The sequence below is a fragment of the Phyllostomus discolor genome, chromosome 3 (genome assembly GCF_004126475.2).
Source record: "Phyllostomus discolor isolate MPI-MPIP mPhyDis1 chromosome 3, mPhyDis1.pri.v3, whole genome shotgun sequence".
NCBI lineage: Eukaryota > Metazoa > Chordata > Mammalia > Chiroptera > Phyllostomidae > Phyllostomus > Phyllostomus discolor.
Genome location: NC_040905.2, coordinates 48568639 through 48588881, shown reverse-complemented (window position 1 = coordinate 48588881; position 20243 = coordinate 48568639). Strand labels below are relative to the sequence as shown.

The 20243-nt window shown below is 45.5% G+C and overlaps 1 protein-coding gene across 6 annotated transcripts in view; it reads left to right on the top strand.

Annotated features, from left to right (window-relative positions):
• The window catches only part of LHFPL2 (LHFPL tetraspan subfamily member 2), a 147506-nt gene that overhangs the window by 65304 nt on the left and 61959 nt on the right, over positions 1-20243 (top strand). For all 6 annotated transcript variants that reach the window (XM_028516104.2, XM_028516114.2, XM_036020454.1 and 3 more), the window contains one exon: positions 1698-1755. The gene's annotated coding sequence lies outside the window, so the exon portion shown is untranslated. The remainder of the gene's footprint in view (positions 1-1697; positions 1756-20243) is intronic.

The following is a 20243-nucleotide window of genomic DNA, read 5'->3' as shown; positions in this document are numbered from 1 at the left end:
GGACAGACCCCTTCCTCGTGGTCCTGGGGCGCTTTCCCAGCAGCCGCTTCCCGACAGGAATGCCGGTCGGGCGTCCCGTGACTCTCCCTAAAGGGGTGAAATGAAGTTGTGGGAACTGCTTGGAATTTAACTAGTAATTAACTTACTAGAATCATTTTTTAAAAAAATAAAATCATAGCTCCCCTAAGCTATTATAACAAAAGGCCTTATGAGTTCAGAATTCTTTTTTAATATTTTTTTTTTGAAGTGAAACCCAGTGACTCTTGTGCAGTATCTTTGAGCTGGTTACTGAACTAAAATAGTTTCTTCAGACAGAGGGTTCTTTGAGCCCTGCACTGGCTCTTTAACCTCGAGTTATAAGTATGGATATGCACAGCCTGGTATTACAGACTTTTGTTATCAAAGTTTATGATGGGTGTATTGGAAAGTTTGACATTATAGAAGATGGGCGCTTAACCTTTCTCTGCCTTCTTGTTTATCAATAGAATTCAAACTGTTGAATGTTTTCTGTTTGATCCACCTTACGTGGAGTTAAAACTATTTCTTTATCCCTAGTTGTGTTTTTAATATTTCTTGAACCGTAAACCCTTTATTTCTAAATTTTTATTCATATGCTATATCCCATTATAGTCCTAAATAGCATGGTTAGGCTACTCATTTTGAAATGATAGAATAACTTTGAAGCATGCAAAAAGCAGAAGTTCATTTTTATCTGTTAGTCAACTTCCTTTCCGGAGTTCTAGGGCCCGTCTGGTTTCTGTTTGGGAGGTGATGGATGGACTGTGAATTGTGGAAGGGGTGCTGTCATGGGGTCCCATGGCAGGGAAGAGTCCTGTTTGGAAACCCTGGATCTGTGTGATGCTGGGGAAAGTTCTCTGCTCCTTTCAACATCGGTTTCCTCATCTGTCAGTGGAAATGCTGCCTGTCTGGAGCGGTTATAGTCTGATGCCACACCTTCCTAGGTGCACAACAGGTTTCCAACTAGTGGTTAACTGTGATATTTTATGTTAGAAATGTGCTCCATTTCTGTTGAATATTTCCAAGCAATCCTGAACAGACATTTTGGGATTTGTGCATGTATTAATAGACTTAAAATTTTTAAGGTTACCTGAAGACTCTGAGAACACCAAAAGGAAGACGATTTCTGAACAGACTGATCAATCATTCAATTAATTCTCACTTCTCAGTTCCTCTGTTTATTGTGTTCGAGTGTTAATGACCTTTTTTTTTTCATTTCTCCAGTCTTTGACATCCTTGTGAATTTAGCTTCTAAAAAAGTTAGAGTTATTGTAGAAGACATAGAGTGCTACCAGGATAGTTTTCTCATTCACAATCTCATATGTCACTCCTTAGTTTGTTGCTGGATTATTTGTGCCTTTGTGGTTGTTACCCAGTGCCCTCAAGGGCACAAGTAACATTTCAGGTGGGTCCCTTTGTGAGGGGAAAGGAAAAGCCAGTGCAAGGTGTGTGTTCTTGGGCTGCACCTTCCGCACGGCCTCTCGGTGTTTCTGGTTCCTCGCTGTTCGCCCCCGGTGGGGTGCACCAGTGCCCCCATGGCTGTGTTCTGTTGCAGGTTGAAGAACATGCTGCTTGGGAACCGATATTTGGAACATCACATACTTCAAGATGTAGAATTGCATGATACGTTTACTTTGTGTTTTTTTTAATTCAACATTTTGTTTGATTTGTTTCTCCAGGTGACATTTTTCTGAACTTGCTCACTGAGAGTCCCCAGCATTCTTGCAGATACACTAGGTAAGTAAATGAAATCAGACACCCTTATTGTGTCAGTAATTCTTTGGAAACACTTTCCAGGTGGCCACCAACTTACTGGAAGGAGGTGCAGTTTTTGGAGGGGGAGGTGGCAGGGTGAAACACCGCTTGATGAGCACACACAAATGTTTTAAAGGACCCTGTAAAGTTTCATAAATGGTGTCAAATTTAATGCTGTAATTTCCATGCTTCAAATTCCGACATAAATTGTTCTGTTATTGTTCATAAAAACAAATTTCAGAGTGCTTTATAATGGGCATAGCTGACTAGGTTGTATGCCTTTGGAACTTTTCGTGGACCATGTCGCTGTTTGTTATCCTTTCTCCCTGCAAGGGGAAGTAGAGATGGCCAATTCAGAGTACTCATTGTACTACTGAGTGTCAGCTGAGTAGAGTAATTGCTTACATAAAAGTTGAAAACAGTTGACTAATAGGTGATTTATGATTAACTCTATGGATTATCATGTGTAAAGGTCACTTTTGGAAGATATTAGTAACACTAAATAAGGGTTGAACGTGCATTCAAGAAAATCAAGGCCTCATGATGAACAGGGGCGTAGCTCAGGCCAAGGGAGCCAGCATGTTGTATGGTTTGGGACCAAACAATACCTCCTACTTGGGAGAGTCTGCCACGTGTGGGGGGTTTGTAGCGCATTTTCACAGACACCATCTCCTTTGTGGAAAGGCAATCTTTTTAACTTACAGATTCTAGAGGAGGAGAAATTGCTCTTGGTCATAAATTGAACCATTGACTTCTTAAATGTTATTAAATTGTTCTAACAACGACTGCTGGGATTAGATTAGGAAACGTGGTTCTTCTTGTTTCATTTTATGGGAACTATAAACACTTATGAGTTATGAAATTGGTTGAGCAAAGTTCTTTCTCATGAGAAAGCCAGGGCTGCCGGCCCCAGACAGGCGGGTGTCCTGAGAGGGCTAATCGTTGGCATTGTTACTGCTGATCTTTAAGTATCTGCTCCATATTTATCTAGTGAAGGTGGGAGAAACTGATTTTTCCATTAATAAAGGCTCTTAATAAAAATATATACATTTTCCTATATGTTGAAAATAAGGGATTTACTGCATCTGATTTTCTGAACCAGGTGTTCCTAAACCTGTTTAAAATTTAGCTAATAACACCGTCAGGTGTGGTTCAGATCCAGAATTTCGGATGCCCGTCAGCCAGGGGACACTGGGGTTGGCAGTGGGGCCTGCTTTTCACTCATGCCATTCTATGGGAGAAAATAGTCTCGGGAGAGGCAGGTCTGTGCTGGTGAGCGGTGTGTTTACTTCTCCTCGGAGGCCCAGTCCGCATGAGCGGAAACAGGACCGATTGCATCTTGCCCCTTATGTAAGGAGTCTCATGTTCACCCCTGAGTTAAGTGGCTCCACATTTCCGATGTGTTCCAGTGATGATTTAGTCCCCCATTGTGGTTGTCGCCCTGGCTCGCTGCCAGGCTGGCCTGTTTATCCAGCTCTGGGGAAAAGCCAATTCTATTCCGCCAGTGCCTTGAGGAGCTAAGTCATGTTCACCCTTGAAATCCCCCTCACTGATGATTCAACCAGCTAAAACAGCCTTCTCGGTGTCTTTTTTATTCTTGACTGTGAATTCATCCCATAGAAATGCAGTAAAACTTGACCAAGTCAGACATACACGGGAATGACAATTCCGAATTAACAGCATCTGGATTACAGAGAACTCTGACCTTACTTTCTAAATTAGCACTCTCTTCTTACCATATTACTAGAAATATGGACATATATTCTCAAGTGCATGATTGCTGACTAGATGTTTAGTTTTGACTGGTGTATGCATGAAACAGGAGTGGGGAATACAATTAAGGTTATCAGTGTGCTTGTTTCATGTCTGTGTCCTGGGTGACACTGAAGTGCATTGTAAGAGGTGGGAGAAGAGGCTTGGACTCAGAATCTTATGATCTGGGTGTGAGTCCTGGCTGGTTCACAAGGTGATAGTGGTGAGGTTTCCTAACCTCTCTGGTCTGCCTCTTTGTAGCTGGTACCAAGCAAGACCAAGCCACTTTCCTTGTCAGAACGCTCCCATTGCAAGTACATGATCTGTGACGCCCGCAGACCTTTGAGTGGGAAACACGACAAATGCATTGCCGTCCTTGTACTATTCCAGGCTGGTTAAGTGAGTGAGAGTGCACTGTCCAGTACTGTAAGCTCTACTCAGGAATTAAGCAGAATGGATATTTGCGTATTAAACAGAAGACTTCATAAAATTTCATGAAGAATCTTTCACTAAAGAAAGGTGGCTTTCCTTGAATACAGTTTCACTGCTATAACATTAAGGTTTTTAAATTCTAGGTTTAGAGTATAAAGTTTATTTCCACCAGCACTTGGAAGCAGATAATTGGAGAGGTATAGCACTTAATAAGAGAGGGCAGAACAGCCTTCTGCCTTTACTGAGGGTGAATTGAATCAAATATGTGGGCTCTGGGTAGGAAACTGACAAAATAGAGTGGAAACGAGACAGTGATTTTGCAAGATTTTTAAAAAGCAAATTAAAGTAATTAAATATATTAAATACTTAAAGTGACTGCAGTTCTGTTTCTACTTTCGTTGCTTGCACGTTGATAGTTTGCCTTTTCTCTGATAAGGAGTTCTGGCTAGACCTGTTTCTGTCCGATAGGAGTGTTCCGAGGATTCTCCCCGGCAGGAATGCTCTCTTTCTCCGGAAAGCTGCTTCCCTCGGTGGGCCCTAAACTTCCTGAGGGCTAGTCTGAGTCTTTCATTACACCCCTGATGCCCAGTACAGTGTCTGATGCATGGTAGGTGCTCATGAATACTGGTTGAATGGACAGAGGATAAATGATGCTTAGACCGTAGAGCTGGTTCTCTGATGTTTCTGCACCAGTCACTTGAAGAGACCACTACTTCAGACACGCTGCAGGCTTCCCAGCACAGTGCCTGACACATGTTGTGTGCCTAGCAAATGGGCAAATGGAGGAGTGAATGTGGGCTGAAGTATACCTTCCAGTTCGTAAAGGAGTTTTAGGAGTATGACCCGTCTGTAACTGGGAAAGCCATGAAAGTTCCTTTGAGCAGAGAAGTGAAGTTAAACAGTAAGAAGGAACCACAGGTGGCAGAATGACTGGAGGCCAGGAAATCAGGTAGGACACTCACTGGCCAGAAACAGTGAGGGCTGGAGGGAGAGGGGGGAGGGCAGGGTAGGCTCACTGGTGAAGCACTTCCCCGGGGTGGGCAGGTGCCCATGGGTAAGTGTTGGGCAGGAGCTGGGGTAGAGGAAGGGTGGGATTGCAATAGATAAGCTTCAAGTGCAAGTGTTAAGAGAATTCTCATGTAGTGGCTTTCATTCTTTTGAGAAGCAGGAAAAATCATTTGTTTCAGGGGGAGGAAGTGAAGGCAGGGATGAAGAAGAATGTGTGCTTCCCTCCTGGGAAGGGGACTCTTCTTGGGGCTGCTGTGGCCAGAGTGTCCATGTTCCTGTGAACCTGGTCCTCTGCCTGATGGCTTGCTCCACAGGGATTTCAGGTCCTCTGTCCGATGGGATTAGTCCGCAAGGATGTTCTGGATCTCACACCAGTAACTGTGCAGTTTTGTTTTAGTCAGAAGTCAAGGGCTGTGAAAAAGACTACACCTAAATCCTCCAGCAGGTAGATTCGGAACACAAGCTGGTACTCCTTCTGTCATTCTGTCTGCACGGTGAAATGCCCGTGATCCTAACTTCGAAAGCTTTTTGCTTTAGCGATCCACTTTTAAATTGCTTTTTGAATGGGAGGAGGTGAACTGACCCCAGCTGAATGGTGGTATGGAGGTGTTTCCCTCATTGTCAGTGTGAAGTATGTTTATGCTTTTATATGAAGCTTGTCAATATAGGTAAGTAGGAGCTGTGTACATTTTTCCTGGGCCCCTTTCTGTTTCCCATGCCAAACCACGGCAGTCCTGCTCACCACCGAACAAGGCTGTAGTGCAGCTCAAAAGTTCCGAGATCCATCCCCCATAAACACCATGTCTGCTCTTGGAAATTTTGTCATGATTTCCTACCATAAACGGACTTCTTCTGAATTAAATACTGATTTAATCTGCATTTCCTTTTGGTTTAATTCAATAACCAAAATAAAATTTGTGTAACCCTTCCCCTATCTTGTGCTCTCACGCTGGGGGCAACCACTAGTTATAAGGCTAGGGTGCCAAGCAACCTCTGAAGATAGGGTTGCCTCTGACACCCCTTCTGTACCTTGGATTACCCAGAGCAGCCTATGAAAAACTCTTACAAGTACTTGGCAAGCTCAGATGGACTTGGAACTGTACCTGATTTTGATCCCTATTATTCTATACACACAGCCAAGTTGTGTTAGGAAATGGACACTTCCTGTCATTAACTCACAGCATAGGTCATCCCTTTCATGTAATGAGGCAAATGTGACTGGACCCCCACTTTAGCCCTCTAGTGTGACTAATTCGAAAGAGCTGGTTCCTCTCTTGTTTCCTTACTACATTTCTCTCTTCTTGCTTAGTTTTCAAACTCTATCCCTGATTCAGCTGAAGTTCAATTTGTCCCCCCTCCTTTTATTCATGGAATAGCTGTGGATTAGAAAGACAGTCAACCTAGGCTGGTGGTCAAGTGCTTTCATGGGCTCCTTATTATCATTCAAGATCAGGGTACCTAGTTTATTGACTATTTGCACTCACATCAGGTACATTTAAGTCTGTCCTAGAAATTGTCAGGCATTTTGATGAGACCCTAGTTACAGAGAGAGCTCCTGGGGCAAACCCCCAGGAGTTACACTTTTCTTTAGCTGCTGCAGTATTCTGTTATTTGCTTCTGCAAGCAAAGATGGTTTTTCACCTGCCCAAAGGTCACACCTCAGTCCTCCCTAGTGTCCCTGAATGCTGGTATGTATACCCTTGAAGCCAAGCCCCAGCTCTTACGTATTTATTATTAAGGCTGGGCTAGAATTGTCAGAAGATGTTTATATGTGTCCTGATTATCAAACTAATCTCTGTTTATAAAGAAAAGTATTCTCATTCAGAGAAAAAACAATAGGACCTCTTTGGGGTCACCACTGTCAGTCCAGAGGCTGAGTCCCTAAGAAAGCTTCTTCGTGTGCCTTCTTTTCTTCACAGAGCTGAGCACTTACTCTGTGTCAACCTTTATGTTCAGCTACTTTTTTGTTTAATATTGTATGTTTATGGAATTTCCCATATTATTGAAAGTTTCTGGTTAAAGGAAGAATTTCAGTGGTTGGATATTCTATATTATGGTACATATTTAAATCATTTTAACCTATTTTTTATAATTAAGCTGTTTTCAGGTTTATTTTAAACCATTAAATACAAAACTTGAATATTCTTTTATGGCTATCCGTTCAGTTTTTAAAATACCATATATCTAGGGAAGTTTGGCTTACATTGGCGGTGTAAGGGTTTTGTTTTATCACACCCTTAGGGTCATTGGATCCTTAAATCGTGACAGTTGGGGAAGTGAGAATGGCTCCTCATCTTATTTTTTACTGTTTTATTACTAATGAAATTGAAAGATTTTCCTAAGTATTATAGAATGACCATTTGTATTTTCTCTTTTGTGATTTTCTTTTTATTTTTAAAATACATTTTATTGATTAAGCTATTACAGTTGCCCTAATTTTTCCCCCTTTGCCCCCCTCCACCTGGTATACCCATTCTCTCCAGCAGGTGCCCCCTTAGTTCATGTCCATGGGTCATGTATATAAGTTCTTTGGCTATTCCATTTCCTATACTCTTCTTAACCTCCCCCGTCTATTTTGTACCTACCAATTTGTGCTTCTTAATTCCTGTACCTTTTCCCCCATTTTCTGCCTTCCCTCTCCCAACCCTCCAAATGATCTCCATATTTATGATTCTGTTCCTGTTCTGCTTGTTTGCTTAGTTTGTTATTTAGATTCAGTTGTCGATAGTTGTGAATTTATTGACATTTTAATGTTCATCATTTTTATCTTTTTCTTTTTCTTATATAATTCCCTTTAGCATTTCATATAATAATGGCTTGGTCATGATGAACTCCTTAAGCTTTACCTTATCTGGGAAGCACTTTATCTGCTCTTCTATTCCAAATGATAGCTTTGCTGGATAGAGTTATTGAGGTTATAGGTCCTTTCTTTTCATCACTTTGAATATTTCTTGTCAGCCCCTTCTAGCCTGCAATGTTTCTTTTGAGAAATCAGTTGACAGTCTTAGGGTAATTCCTTTGTAGGTAACTCTCTGCTTTTCTCTTGCTGCTTTTAAGATTCTCTCTTTATCTTTAACCTTTGGCATTTTAATTATGATGTGTCTTGGTATGGTCTTATTTGGGTCCATCTTGTTTGGGACTCTCTGTGCTTCCTGGGCTTGTATGTCTAGTTCCTTCACCAATTTAGGGGAATTTCTTTCATTGTTTTTTTCAAACAAGTTTTCAATTGCTTGTTCTTTTTTTTCTCCTTCCGGCACCCCTATGATTTGGATGTTGGTGCATTTAGAGATGTCCCAGAGGCTCCTTAGCCTCTCCTCGGTGTTTTGAATTCCTTTTTTCTTCTTGCAGTTTTGATCGAATGCTTTTTTCTTCCTTGTGTTCAAATCTTTGATTTTATTCTCAGCTTCATTCCCTCCACAGTTGGTTCCGTGTAGATTTTTCTTTATTTCACTTAATGTAACCTTCATTTCTGCCTAAGTCTTTTTTTTATGCTATTGAAATACCCAGTTAGTTCCTGGGGCATCCTGATAACCAGTGTTTAGAACTCTGCATCTGATAGGTTGCTTACCTCCATTTTGTTTAATGCTTTTTCTGGAGTTTTGTTCTGTTCTTTCATTTGAGTCATATTTATTTTTGTCATTTTGGCAGCCTCCCTGTGTTTATTTCTGTGTATCAGGTAGAGCTGCTTTGATTCCTGTCTTAATAACGTGGCCAATTATAGAAAAGCTCACCTGTAAGTTCTAGGGTGCGGCCTTAGGTAATCACCTGGGTGGGGCAACCTGTGTTAGGGCTTTGTGGCTCTGTGTTGGAGAGGACTCACAGAGGAGACAATGCCACTGCCTGTCTTCTGGAGTTTTGCCAGAGCAGAAGCTGTCTTCCAGCACATACCCTGTTGTCAGTGAGTTCACTTTTTCCCTGTATGGCACCAGTGTCCTTCTAGCTGTTGCCCTGGTTGCTGAATCCCAGAAGGGTGAGTCTGCATGAGTCCTAAGTCCATTGTGGGCCCTTTAGAATCTTGTAATTTCTTCTGCCACCCCAACCCCCACTGGTTTTTACATTCAGAAGTTATGGGGACTTATCTTCCTGGTGCTGGAACCCTGGGCTGGGTGGTCTGATCTGGGGCTGGGATCATTCGCTCCTGAGGTGTCCTTCCTGATACTGTATTTTAACACACCACACTTGGATGTGGGACTGCCCATTCTGTGTCTCCGTGCCTCTGCACCTCTCCACCGCTCTGTGTGTCTCCGTGCGTCTCCGTGCGTCACCATGTCTCCCCATGTCTCCACCCCTCCTACCCGTCTGGATGGATGTGGCTTCTTTAAATCCTTGGTTGTCAGACTTCCATACAACTGGATTTTTGGGTAATACTTGTAACCTTCCATACAACTGACAATTCTGGGTAATACTTGTTTTGTAGTCGAGCTGCAATTTTTGCTGTAGTTGTAGGAGGAGGTGAGGCATGTTTACTCCACCCATCTTGACCAGAACTTTCTTTTGTGATTTTCTATGTCATTCTTTTTAGGTGTAATTGTCATTTATGATGACCAATTTGTGATCTTGTTCCATTTTTGTAGAAAGGTTTCTCAGGGTGCATAACTTTGCACGTATCGTCTTCTCAGTAATAGTTAATTGCATACAAACTGTCCTGTGTTTTAAGGGGAAGTCAGGTGTGGAAGTGTCAAAGAGAACACAGTTGGGAGTCCTAATGAGACTTCTTGGTTGTGACTCAGGGTCTGAAAAGTGAGCTCTGCCCAGTGAGCAGCCGCCTCACCCTGTCCCCACCCTGCCTCCTGCCCTGGCACTTCAGTCAGCGTTTCCCCCTCTCTGTCCAAGGCAGACGTGCTGCAGCTCCTGTTGACAGAGTACTAATGATCAACAACACATTGGCTCATAAAAAAGCATTCATTGACCCCATGAAGTGATTCTAACCTTTTTCTCTTCTCCTAACGTTTCTTGTCAGACTGGCCTACTTATCTTGCCTGTCCCTTAATCATTGTTTCCAAATCATCCTTGATTCTCCTTCTCGACTTCAGCTCCTTGCATCCTCCAAGTTATCTAGCCCCTCTGTGACTTCAGCTGCCACCCACGGGCCAGACCGCCCCGACTGAACTCTCTTCCAGGCTGGAGACCCGCAGAGCCAACAGCCTGGTGGGGGTCTTCCCCTGGTGTCCCACTGGCACTTCTAATGCAGTGCGCCCCAGACTGAACCCATGCCTCCTCCCTGACTGGGATTATTCTTTATTAGCTAGCTTTTCAACTTCACCTCCCAGGGAGCTCAGGCAAGAAATACAAATATTTTCATAAGATTCTTTCAGGGAGTAAAATTAATATTTTTGAGAATGAAAATATGGTGATTGTCTCCTAAGGCTTGAAAGACTTTATTAAGATAGCAAAATATCCTTCCCCAGGGGTACATTTTTTTTTTCCAGGGGTTATTGGAAATATGGTGCTGGGAAGAATAAAAGGAAATTTAATACCATGGAAGTTGGAAACAGCCAATGAAATTCAATCCATTGTTAGAACACATATAACACAGTAACTCCCGGAGATTTAAGAGCTGCTCAGTTTGCTTCCTGAGCCTGTCAGACTCTTTGTGACTATGACACGGAAAGGTTCTTCAGCCCGAATATGCCCTGACTGTGTTTTATTTACTGTGAAAGTTTACTACACCCGAATGCGGGTGTCCCCATGGGTCTGCCTGCTTTTATTGGTGTCACGTTGCTTCAGTGTTGGTACTTTTCTTAGACCAGTTTCCCCCAAAACAGATCCTGTGCTATGGATTCAAGCACAAGGAGGTTATTAGGAAGGTAATCCTAGAAAGCATTAAGGGAACAGGGATGTGGAATACAGAGGAGAGGAGAGCCCATAAAGGGATGCACTTGAGCTGTTTGCTCAGTCCCCGACTTCTAGGAAACAGCCTTCAGAATCATCCACTTGGAGGGGCCAGCAAGCTGGGGTATGTCTCCTCTGACTCACATCTGCCATTGACTGGTGGCTGCTCTTGAGGCGAACCCTTATGGTCTGCTCCTTCAGGTGGCAGTTCTTCTGCTGGAGGTCCCAGGTGCTTGCTGCATGTGCAGGAATGGGGAGCTGGGTTGGTGGGGGTGTGGTGCTGAGGGGCACCGACAGTGCCCGCTGAGTGCATGGCTTTAACATTTCTAACACAAGCTCACTCTAGAGAAAGGTACCTAAGATGGTCAGATGCGGAGCACATACCGAGATCCTTAATAGAGTGTACTTACATTACGTCAGTATCTGACAGATAACAGAGTGAATTAAAAGCTACTGAGAATTTTATACCACTGCTTCTGAACCTGGGAAGAGAAGATACAGGGAGACCCTCTGAGAGGCGGCTTGATGTTGTTTCTGAAATGACATCATGCTTGGGAACAGACACTGAGAGGCCATTAGAATAACAAATGGAGTAACTGGATTGTCAGGCTCCTTATACCGTTGAGGTTTCCGCAGTGCTAATCAGCCTACAGAATTATAACTAGGCCTATAAGGAAATTACGATATTTTTTCCATGCACTCAGATCTGGACGAAAACAAAAATCTGACGGAAGTCTGTGGTCAGCCAAGTTTGAACAGAGCCACCTTCATTGCTCTGGGAAATTCCTGGGGAAGGAAGGGAAGAAGGTGGAATCCAGAGCTGGAATGGACCTTAAAAAGAATCATGCATCTTGTTACTCCTTTTTGTTACTCTCACACAGTGGTCCTGATGACATAGGAAATGTACCCTAATGCCTTGTTGATTGTGCTAGTAGTGTCGTTTAGGGGATGTGGGGAAAAGATCTTGACACTGTCAGATGACTAATCATTCAGACCAATGTCCCGGTCCTTAAAGAGCTCCTAACCTGGCCATGAGAGACCAGCTGAGGTCATCGCCACTGTAACGAACTGATTATATGAGAACAGAGGAGGGAATAGTTAATTCTGCCATTTGGGGAAGGCATCCCAGAGCTGTGACCTTGGATGTGGGCCTTAAGAATGACTTGGTTTCACTAAGGGATGAAGGAGGCAAGGGGAAGTTCTGGTAGAGACAAGAGTGGGCAAAGGCAAGAGGGTCTGAAGGTGTAAAGCCAGGTCAGGAAGCTACGAGTGGTTTGGTGTGACCGAAACACGAGGTGTAGTGAGGCCGAGAAGGGAGGTGAGGGACGGCAGCTTGTGGAAGTCCTGAGGGCCTCATCCCTGCCTGTAGTGTCTCCCACACTCATGGCAAAAGGCTCATGTTTAAGTTCCCATCAAACATTCTGCCTTTGTAGAAACCACTTAGGTGCAGGGTGGTAAGTGGAGCTCATGGAGCCTACGTGGTGCAGTTGTGAATCCCCATATCCTCTTCACATCCTCCTTTGTAACTCACGGACTGCCTTCGCTTGGAATTCCCCTTTCCTCTGTAGATTCACTTTTAGTCCATCCTTTGAAACCGCATTCGGGCTTCCAGGAGATGTTTCCCTGATGACCTCATCGAGTAAGTTAAAGACTCACAAGTATTTGATGCCAAAGAAAGAAATGTTAGGATATCTCGCTTCTGATGTGATAAACTGGCCCCTGATTGCCGTGTATCTTTGGGAGAATCTGCCCTTTATTTGAAATGAATGTAGGAATAATCAATGGTGAGGCACCGATCCAGCAGCCAGAAGCATAAACCCTTCTGTCTACCCCTTGTCAGTCACCCTCCCCAGTTCAAGAGAAAATACCAAAGCACACAGATGTTTGCTCAGCTTCCTCTTCAGCACCTAGTGTTGCAGCCTGCCTCCGTTGTGCACTGGCACAGGGACAGCGGTGGGTGTCTGGTCCTCGGGGAGACGGCGTTTGCTCCTCCTGGTCTGGTGGGTGCCCTTGTTGTAACGGCCCTGAGCCTTGATTTGATGCTGCCCAGCCCTCATGATTCTTCACTCCCCGTCGGGGCCCTCATGCTCCCACCAGAGCATTGGATCATTTTCCCCCACATCAGAGTGATCACAAGCTTTCAGTGGAGAGCCTGGTTTTGCAGATAGATGATCGTTTTCTTCCTGATTCAGCAGAAAGTTGTATGGAGGGTACAGATTGGTGACCAACAGGCAGATTACGAAGTAGAGTGGCTCTGTAGTGGGCTGTCAGCCCCTTGTGAAGGAATAGCTTGTGGCCTCCTGCTCTGCTATGGGCTATGTTATTTCACTGAATTTTAAACTTGGGTAGTTTAGTCAGAGTGAATCTTAAAATGTATGTTCTATAGGAATCAAGACTAATGTCAATGCTCAAAAAAACTATGTATCAGAAGAAAAAGACCCCAAACCTTTGTTAATACAACTTTAAGGGAAGTTTTCTAGTGCTCATCAAGATGATTTTGAGGCCTGGGTGGTGTTGCTCAGTGGGTTGAGCACTAGCCTGCAAACTGAAAGGTCACCAGTTTGATTCCCAGTCAGGACACATGCCTGAGTGGCAGGCCGGGTCCCCATTTGGGGCTGTGAGACAGGCATCTGATATCTCTCTCACACATCGATGCTTCTCTGACTCTCTTTCTCCCTCCCTTCTCCTCTCTCTAAAAAATAAATTAAAAAAAAGATGATTTCAAGTGGAAGTTTCTTCATGTCTAATCTGGGAGATAACTGGTAGCCTTTAGTTTTATAATCCCCAACTCAGGACTCACAGTGGAGTGTGCCACTTCCACACAGTAGAAGGTATTTTGGAAACACAGGTGACATTTATGGGACATCTCACAAGGCATCAAGAAAAAGTGTGATAAACTGGAGCTATTCCAAAAATTCAGAGTTCATGACTGACCTTTCCAAAATGGTGTTACAGAGAAATGGTCTTTTATAAACTTTTTTGTTCATCATTAAACAAAGTTAAACAAGTTTTGTATTTATTACGGGACTTCTCAGAGACTTGAACAGGCTAATGTGTACAGTGCCTCCTCAAGCATCGACATGGCATTTGGCACTTGTCCTGGGACCCCTTTGACTGGAGAGAACTCATGGCCATCTCCCAGAACCCCTGTCACTCCAACCCAGCAAGGGAGATGCTGGCATGTGGTAGATTTAAAACGGTCACACATCCATTGAGCTCTTCCCATCCAAAACCGGCGCTTTATTTCCCTACCCCTTGAAATCTGGGTTGGCCTTCCGACTTGCTTGGAGTGATAGACGCAGCACAAGTATTGTGTGAGTTCCAGAGCCTTGACCTCAAGAGGTCTGTGAGCTCCTGCTTTGCCCTGGTGCAACTCTGCCCTGGGACCCTCACCCACCAGAGGAGGGGAGCTGTGGTGCCCCCCTCAGCAGGTGGCATTCATTGCCAGGCGTGTGAATGAAACCTTTGCCGGCCTTCCATGCGCAGCCAACCCCTGGAATTGTGAGAAATAATACACAGTTGTTTTAAGCCACTACCTTTTGAGGAACTTTGTCACACAATAGTGGTTGGTGATATACTAACAACCTGTAGCACCCAACAAAAACTTTGAAGTAAGACAGAAAAAAAATATGGATGTTTAATCAGATACTTTCTATGAGGCTCTTTTGGCTTAAAACTAAATCTCTGGACGTAGATTTTTTTCAGAAACCCGAGCCAAGTGAACAGGTGCCAGGAGCATAGCGCGCTGGCGTGTGGTCAGCAGCACCAGGCGATGGCGCCCAGTCACGGCACCATCGGTCCAGTGCGGGTCCTGCTGGTGCCGCCTTGGGAGGGCGAGCGGAGCTGGTGGAGAAGCAGCCTTCCCACCTGCGCTCAGCAACACGTTCCTGAGGGCTGTCCGGCGGCTGTCTCTGCAGGTGACAAGTGTCACTTAGGGCTCAGATTCATAATTAGATGTGAGCAGACATAGCATCTGATACGGCCCATCTGCGCTCACGAGCCAGCTGTGGGGATGTGAGACCTTGCCAGTGCTTCTGTCACAGAGTAGGTACAATTACTACTGGTTCCTAAGAGCAGATCTGATGAGCAGATGTTGAAAGGGACACGCTTTCAGCAGTCCCCTGGTGACATGTGGAAATGTAAGAGGCTCCAGGCCGTGCCCCTCACTGAGGCCTGATTGCCAAGTGCCTGGGCTGGGCAGCACCCCGTCCAGGGACCCTGCACCCACCACCTTCTCAGTGCTCCTGGTCTAGGTGGAGCTGTTTACATGGATGTTGGGACTCCAGGCTCATGGGCCGCAGCTGGGAGGCCTCAGAGCCTTGTTTGTAGCTACACCCAGGCCTTAAAATGCTCAGACCGGAAGATCCTGACAGTCATGCTTCAGTCACACTGGCCACAGTGTGTTGGGGAAGAAGCGGAAGGTTCCAGAAACCATGGGAGTTGGAGCTGGAAAAGACCCACTTGGTCATGAAGTCTCCTCCTGCATCACCGGCCGATCACTCCCCCGGGACACTCCGGAGTGCCCCGTAAAAGCTGTTTCCGAATGACTCAGGCTGGGAGTCTTCCAGCCATTCTCCTGGGAGATGAAACAACTTTTTCTGTGGAGGAAATATTTTCCTCACGATTGGTCGGGATCTTTTGTTGGTTGGCTCCCACCCCATCGCTCCTGGCTGGTCTCCCTCAGACCACCCCGAACAAGCGCCCCTCTCCTTCTTGCCTTCCCACAGTTAAGTCGATGTCATGCTTCCGCCCAGCAGCAATTAAACAGGGGAGGAGGGGCCTGCTTCCTAGTCTGGGGCTTTGTGAAGCGATGACTTTCCCCAGCTGCTGCAGTATGCTGATCCCCTCCTCTGAGTTTCTCTCTAATTTTTTGTCCCTGTAGCATTTCATAAGTGTCGAAACTACTGGTATTTGTAAGCATTGTAAGGAGTGTATTCCACCATTGGAATGGCATGTTCATTGACAATTATTTGTTCATTCTTTTGAATCTTTGCTAGATTGGCTTGCCTTGGTTTATATGGCATGGCCTAACTGGTACCAAAAAAACTGTTAAATGGAACCTGGCTTCTCCAGAAGCCAATAATGATGGTATCATGCACCATACATATGGTGGGCGCAGCCATGTAATCACTGTCATCCTGGGGTGTTCCTTGGGGGGGGCGGGTACTTGTTGTAACTCAGGGTTCAGTCAGTAAAACCCAAAAATAAGGGGCCATGTATCTGCACAGACCATAGCCACGTTAGGAACATTTAGGAAACAAAGGATCGTGATTCTGTGGGTCTCTTTGTCGTGACTGATGAAGCTGGGAGTTGGGAAGCAGGAGTTCACCAGTGAGACTCAAGTTCAGACCATGTGGTGAGATCCAGGTTGGAAGAACCGTTGAGATCAGTGTTTTTGGAGTGTGTTCCACAGGACGTGACAGTTCCTGGGGGCATTTTAGGGGCTACCTGGCATGGTTGGAGCAGGGCAGCCCCCGTGAACCCCTTCTTTTATAATCGGCACAGCTCTGTTTTTTTCTGTTTCACTTGCAGAACTGGAGTTGCTTGTCAGATTCTGTTTGATAAATAGTCTTCCGTGCTCAGAAAGAAAGTTTGCAAACCGCAGGTTCAGAGGACTGACTTCTAGTAAAAACAAACACAGAGAGAAGCCTCTTTAGACAAACAACTAACGATTACATTTCTGGGACCCACACAAATCAATCCACAGACATTTGGAAGCAGCAAAAAGCAAAGAGCTAAACAAATAGATGATTCGGTGTAACTGCTATGTCATCGGGAAACTCTTAGTCAGGATAAACAGAGCCTGCAGACTGCGGCCTCTAAGTGACAAGGTGAACAAGAAGCCAATTCTAGTCATATGCACAGGTGACTCGACAGGTTGTATTAAGTCAGCACCAGCAAGTCCTGGAGCTGAGGTTAGTAAGAGTCACGTGATAAAGGTGACCATGTATTGTGAGCTTTCCCTTTGCTGAGCACTGTGCCTCAGATGCCTGGTCCATGCTAGGAAACGTAGGCCTGTTATTATTTCTATTTCACACGTTAGGAAGCCGAGGCTCGGAGACGAACTAGTCCAACGACTCACAGCTAATAAAGCGATGGAGCTGGGGATAGGTCCCTAGAGTTTATGTCCTCTTAAATGTTCCTATTGGCTCTCTCTGTTAATCCCTTTTTAATTTTATTTTTGTTTGTACGTGCATATTCCCTCCCCGCCCCCCCCCCCCCAATGTTTTGGAAAGCTGACTACCTAAAGATACCTAGTTTGAGAAAATGTCTTATCATAGTTATAATTTTGTGGTCATTCCACTCAAAGCTTGCTCCATGTAAAGTTGAAATTTAGTATTGTACGTGAATGATTCTCATGGATAGAAAGCATGTAGAGAAAAGGAGCCAACAGTCTAACCTCAACAGTGTGCACCAACACTAAGCAGGCCTGTGCAGCTCGGGGAAGCACGGCTGTGCCTGGGTTTAACGGCTCACAGACAGCCACTCCAGAGTTTTATTGGCGCAGTAGAAAATAGAACTCTTAAGGCCCATTGCTAAGGCAGATGGGAATAACCTTTGCACAGGTTTTAAGTTTTTAAATGCTGAGCATTTTTCTCAGATTCTACCTTAGCTTCTCCAACTCACCCTCTGTATAATGGCCTTAGTTAGCCAAGGCTGGGGAAGGAGGGGTCTCTTTTTGAGGGTCTGTCCTTGACTTAGTTCATGCCCCTCCAAATGTACCTGAACGTTGTCCTTATTCTTGCCAGTAACCAGAAGTTTCTGCTGAAACTTCTCTCCGGTCAGTTGGCTCTGTTGGAGCAAAGTATGTTTCCTAAAGAGCGAATTTAATGGGCGTTCAGTTTTGTTTTTATAGGTGCGTTTGGAAATGCTGGAACTGTTTGAGAAACTGTTTCACAGCACATCCAGGTGGCCCGAATGATCTGCCTCCATGCATCACACCAATTTTAAACAAGACTGAAGCCTGTAGTACATTTCTCTTCTGGAGCAAGTGAGGCCCTCAGGGAGAAACATGAACTTACGTGGGTGCTTAGGAAGTATTGAGTAATAGTTCTTTCAAGCCACGAGGGCCCCATTTGCCCAGGAGAGATTTATGAACACTGCCCTACTGGCTTATAAAAGTTCATTTTCTTTCCCAAGTGCCTAGGCTCACTGACTGAAAGTAACAATTTCACTGAAGGCTTCGACCATACTTGAGTACTGATTGTTACAGAGACACATCCGAGAAACCCCACCCTTTATTCTTTAGTAGGTGACAGTTATATTGCTGAGATAGTCTTAGCTGTGGCCTCCTGATGAGGACTGTGCTGGTGAAATGGGACATGGGGAAGCGGTTGCTAAATGACAGACACTTCCCTGATCCAATGCGGCAGATAGCTGAGGCTGGATTGGCCACGGTCGGGTTGGATGCGCAAAACCACCACCAGGCGTGTCTGACCTGCAGCCTGCAGGCCGTACATAGCCCAGGATGGCTGTGAATTTGGCCCAACACAAAACTGTAAATGTACTTAAAACATGATGAGATTTTTGTGTGATTACGTGTTGCAGTGTATTTAATGTGTGGCCTGAGATGACTCGTCGTCTTCCAGTGTCATAGAGACGCCAAAAGGTTGGACACCCCTGCCTCACGGTTTGGACCTGACTGGCTGTGAGCGTGTGTGATTTGCCTCACAGTGACAGGCAGCTTGTCAGTGGTTTCCAAAACATCTGTCTCAAAGAGGGTGGTTGAAATTCCTACAGGGGAGTGTTTCCATTCATTGTCCATGAGAAACAAGAGTGAGTGGGAGTAAGTGAAACAGATCAAGAGGAAATGAGTCTGCTCTCCACTTGGGATTGTAATGCAGATGAATTCCATATTTTGGTTAGGGAATGTTTTCTTTTAGAAAAGAAAAGACAAGAAAGAAAAGTTTAGATTCTGACCCAGTTACTGAAAAGCAGACTGAGATGCAGTGAAATGCCTGCCAAAACAGTCTCTTCAGTTGGTTGTATTTTTGTTTTTGAGTTTTGGGGTGTGTGTGTGTGTGTGTGTGTGTGTGTGTTCGCGTGCTTGCGTGCAGGAAAATGGCCCAAGACTTGCGGGCATGCTTTTCTGCCATTGGCCTGACTTTCCCACCGAGGTGGCAGGACCTCGCCAGAACAAGCAGCTCTAAAGCTGCCACAGTCAGCAAAGCTGTGGATCCTCACTGCATCTGCGCAGTCGGCGACTTGAGGATTCAGACAAGTGATACCTATTCACCCTATTGACTAAAGTCACAACTGAGGCTTTCCTGGCTAATTTTTCCTCATCAGAAGGGTGGCCCTATAAACACAGCAATGTTCGATTTTGATGTAGAGGTTTTATATGCCCACCCTGTGCCCCTGCTGTATCCAGGAGTGGAGAGGCTGATTTGCTCCTTGTACACTGTGTTCAAATTGTGCTACCTCTGACGATGCCAAAACAAAGATTTGAGTGAGCCCTGTTTTACCCTCTGAGGTGTCACGTGATAGGCAGGTATTGGACATCCGCCATGTGTGAGGCTATGACATTGAGCAGGGGAAACCCATGGCACCTGCCCTCATGGAGTTCACTGTCTGTAGCAGTCTGGGTGCTCTGCCTGGAAGACAGCCCCCGGCCCTCCCAGGGAGCTGCTCAGAGAACCGGGAGGCTCTCCGTTGGCAAGTTGAGCGTCTTCTCCTCATGGCTACCCTGGCACTGCTGGCTGGTCAGCGATTTTCCTCAGCCACCCCCGGGCCTCCTCACCCGGGTCCCAGGTCGGGGGACCTGTTTAGCTCTCAGCCCCTCTCAAAAGCCAAGAAGAAAGTGCTTGTAGCCCGACCCTCCCACCTGGCCAGGCCACTGGAGGTTCCAGTGTTGCTCCCTGGAATTACCAAAGACAACCAAAGGTTAAGGCAGGCTCCTGCCACCCCTCCCAGGGCCCCTTCTCTGCCTTCGGTGCACATGTAACAGTGGCTTTATGTCTTGCACTAGCCCCCCTCATATTTTGTCCTCGTTGTCACTGTGCACAGGCCTCCCTGTCTCCTTCAGTCTTGGGCTGTGTGTACCTAAAGGTGACTTGACTGGCTGAGGAAAGACTTTCTTCAGCCCCACCATGGCCCTCCTGGGCTACCTGTGCTTCTGGGGCCTGCACAGGAAGGCCAAGGCTCTTCACCTTGTCCCCTGGAACCCGGGACACCAGGCCCAGGTCTAAGGACTGTGTCTCAGGGACAGGGCTTAGGGCATGACTGTCCTTCCATGCTCTGTCCTCTCAGAGGGGCAGCAGAGAAGAGTGGGAAACCTAGACAGCCTCAGCAAGGAAGCATGGGAGACGGCCATCCCAGTGCCTGCCCCCTCCCCCCCACAACCCTCCCTGTGGGCAGGGGTGGAGTTCTAGGCAGGGTCCCATCAGTACCTGTTGAGCTGATATAGCATGTGCATCCCTGGGGGGCTGTAACAGAGACACAGGAGG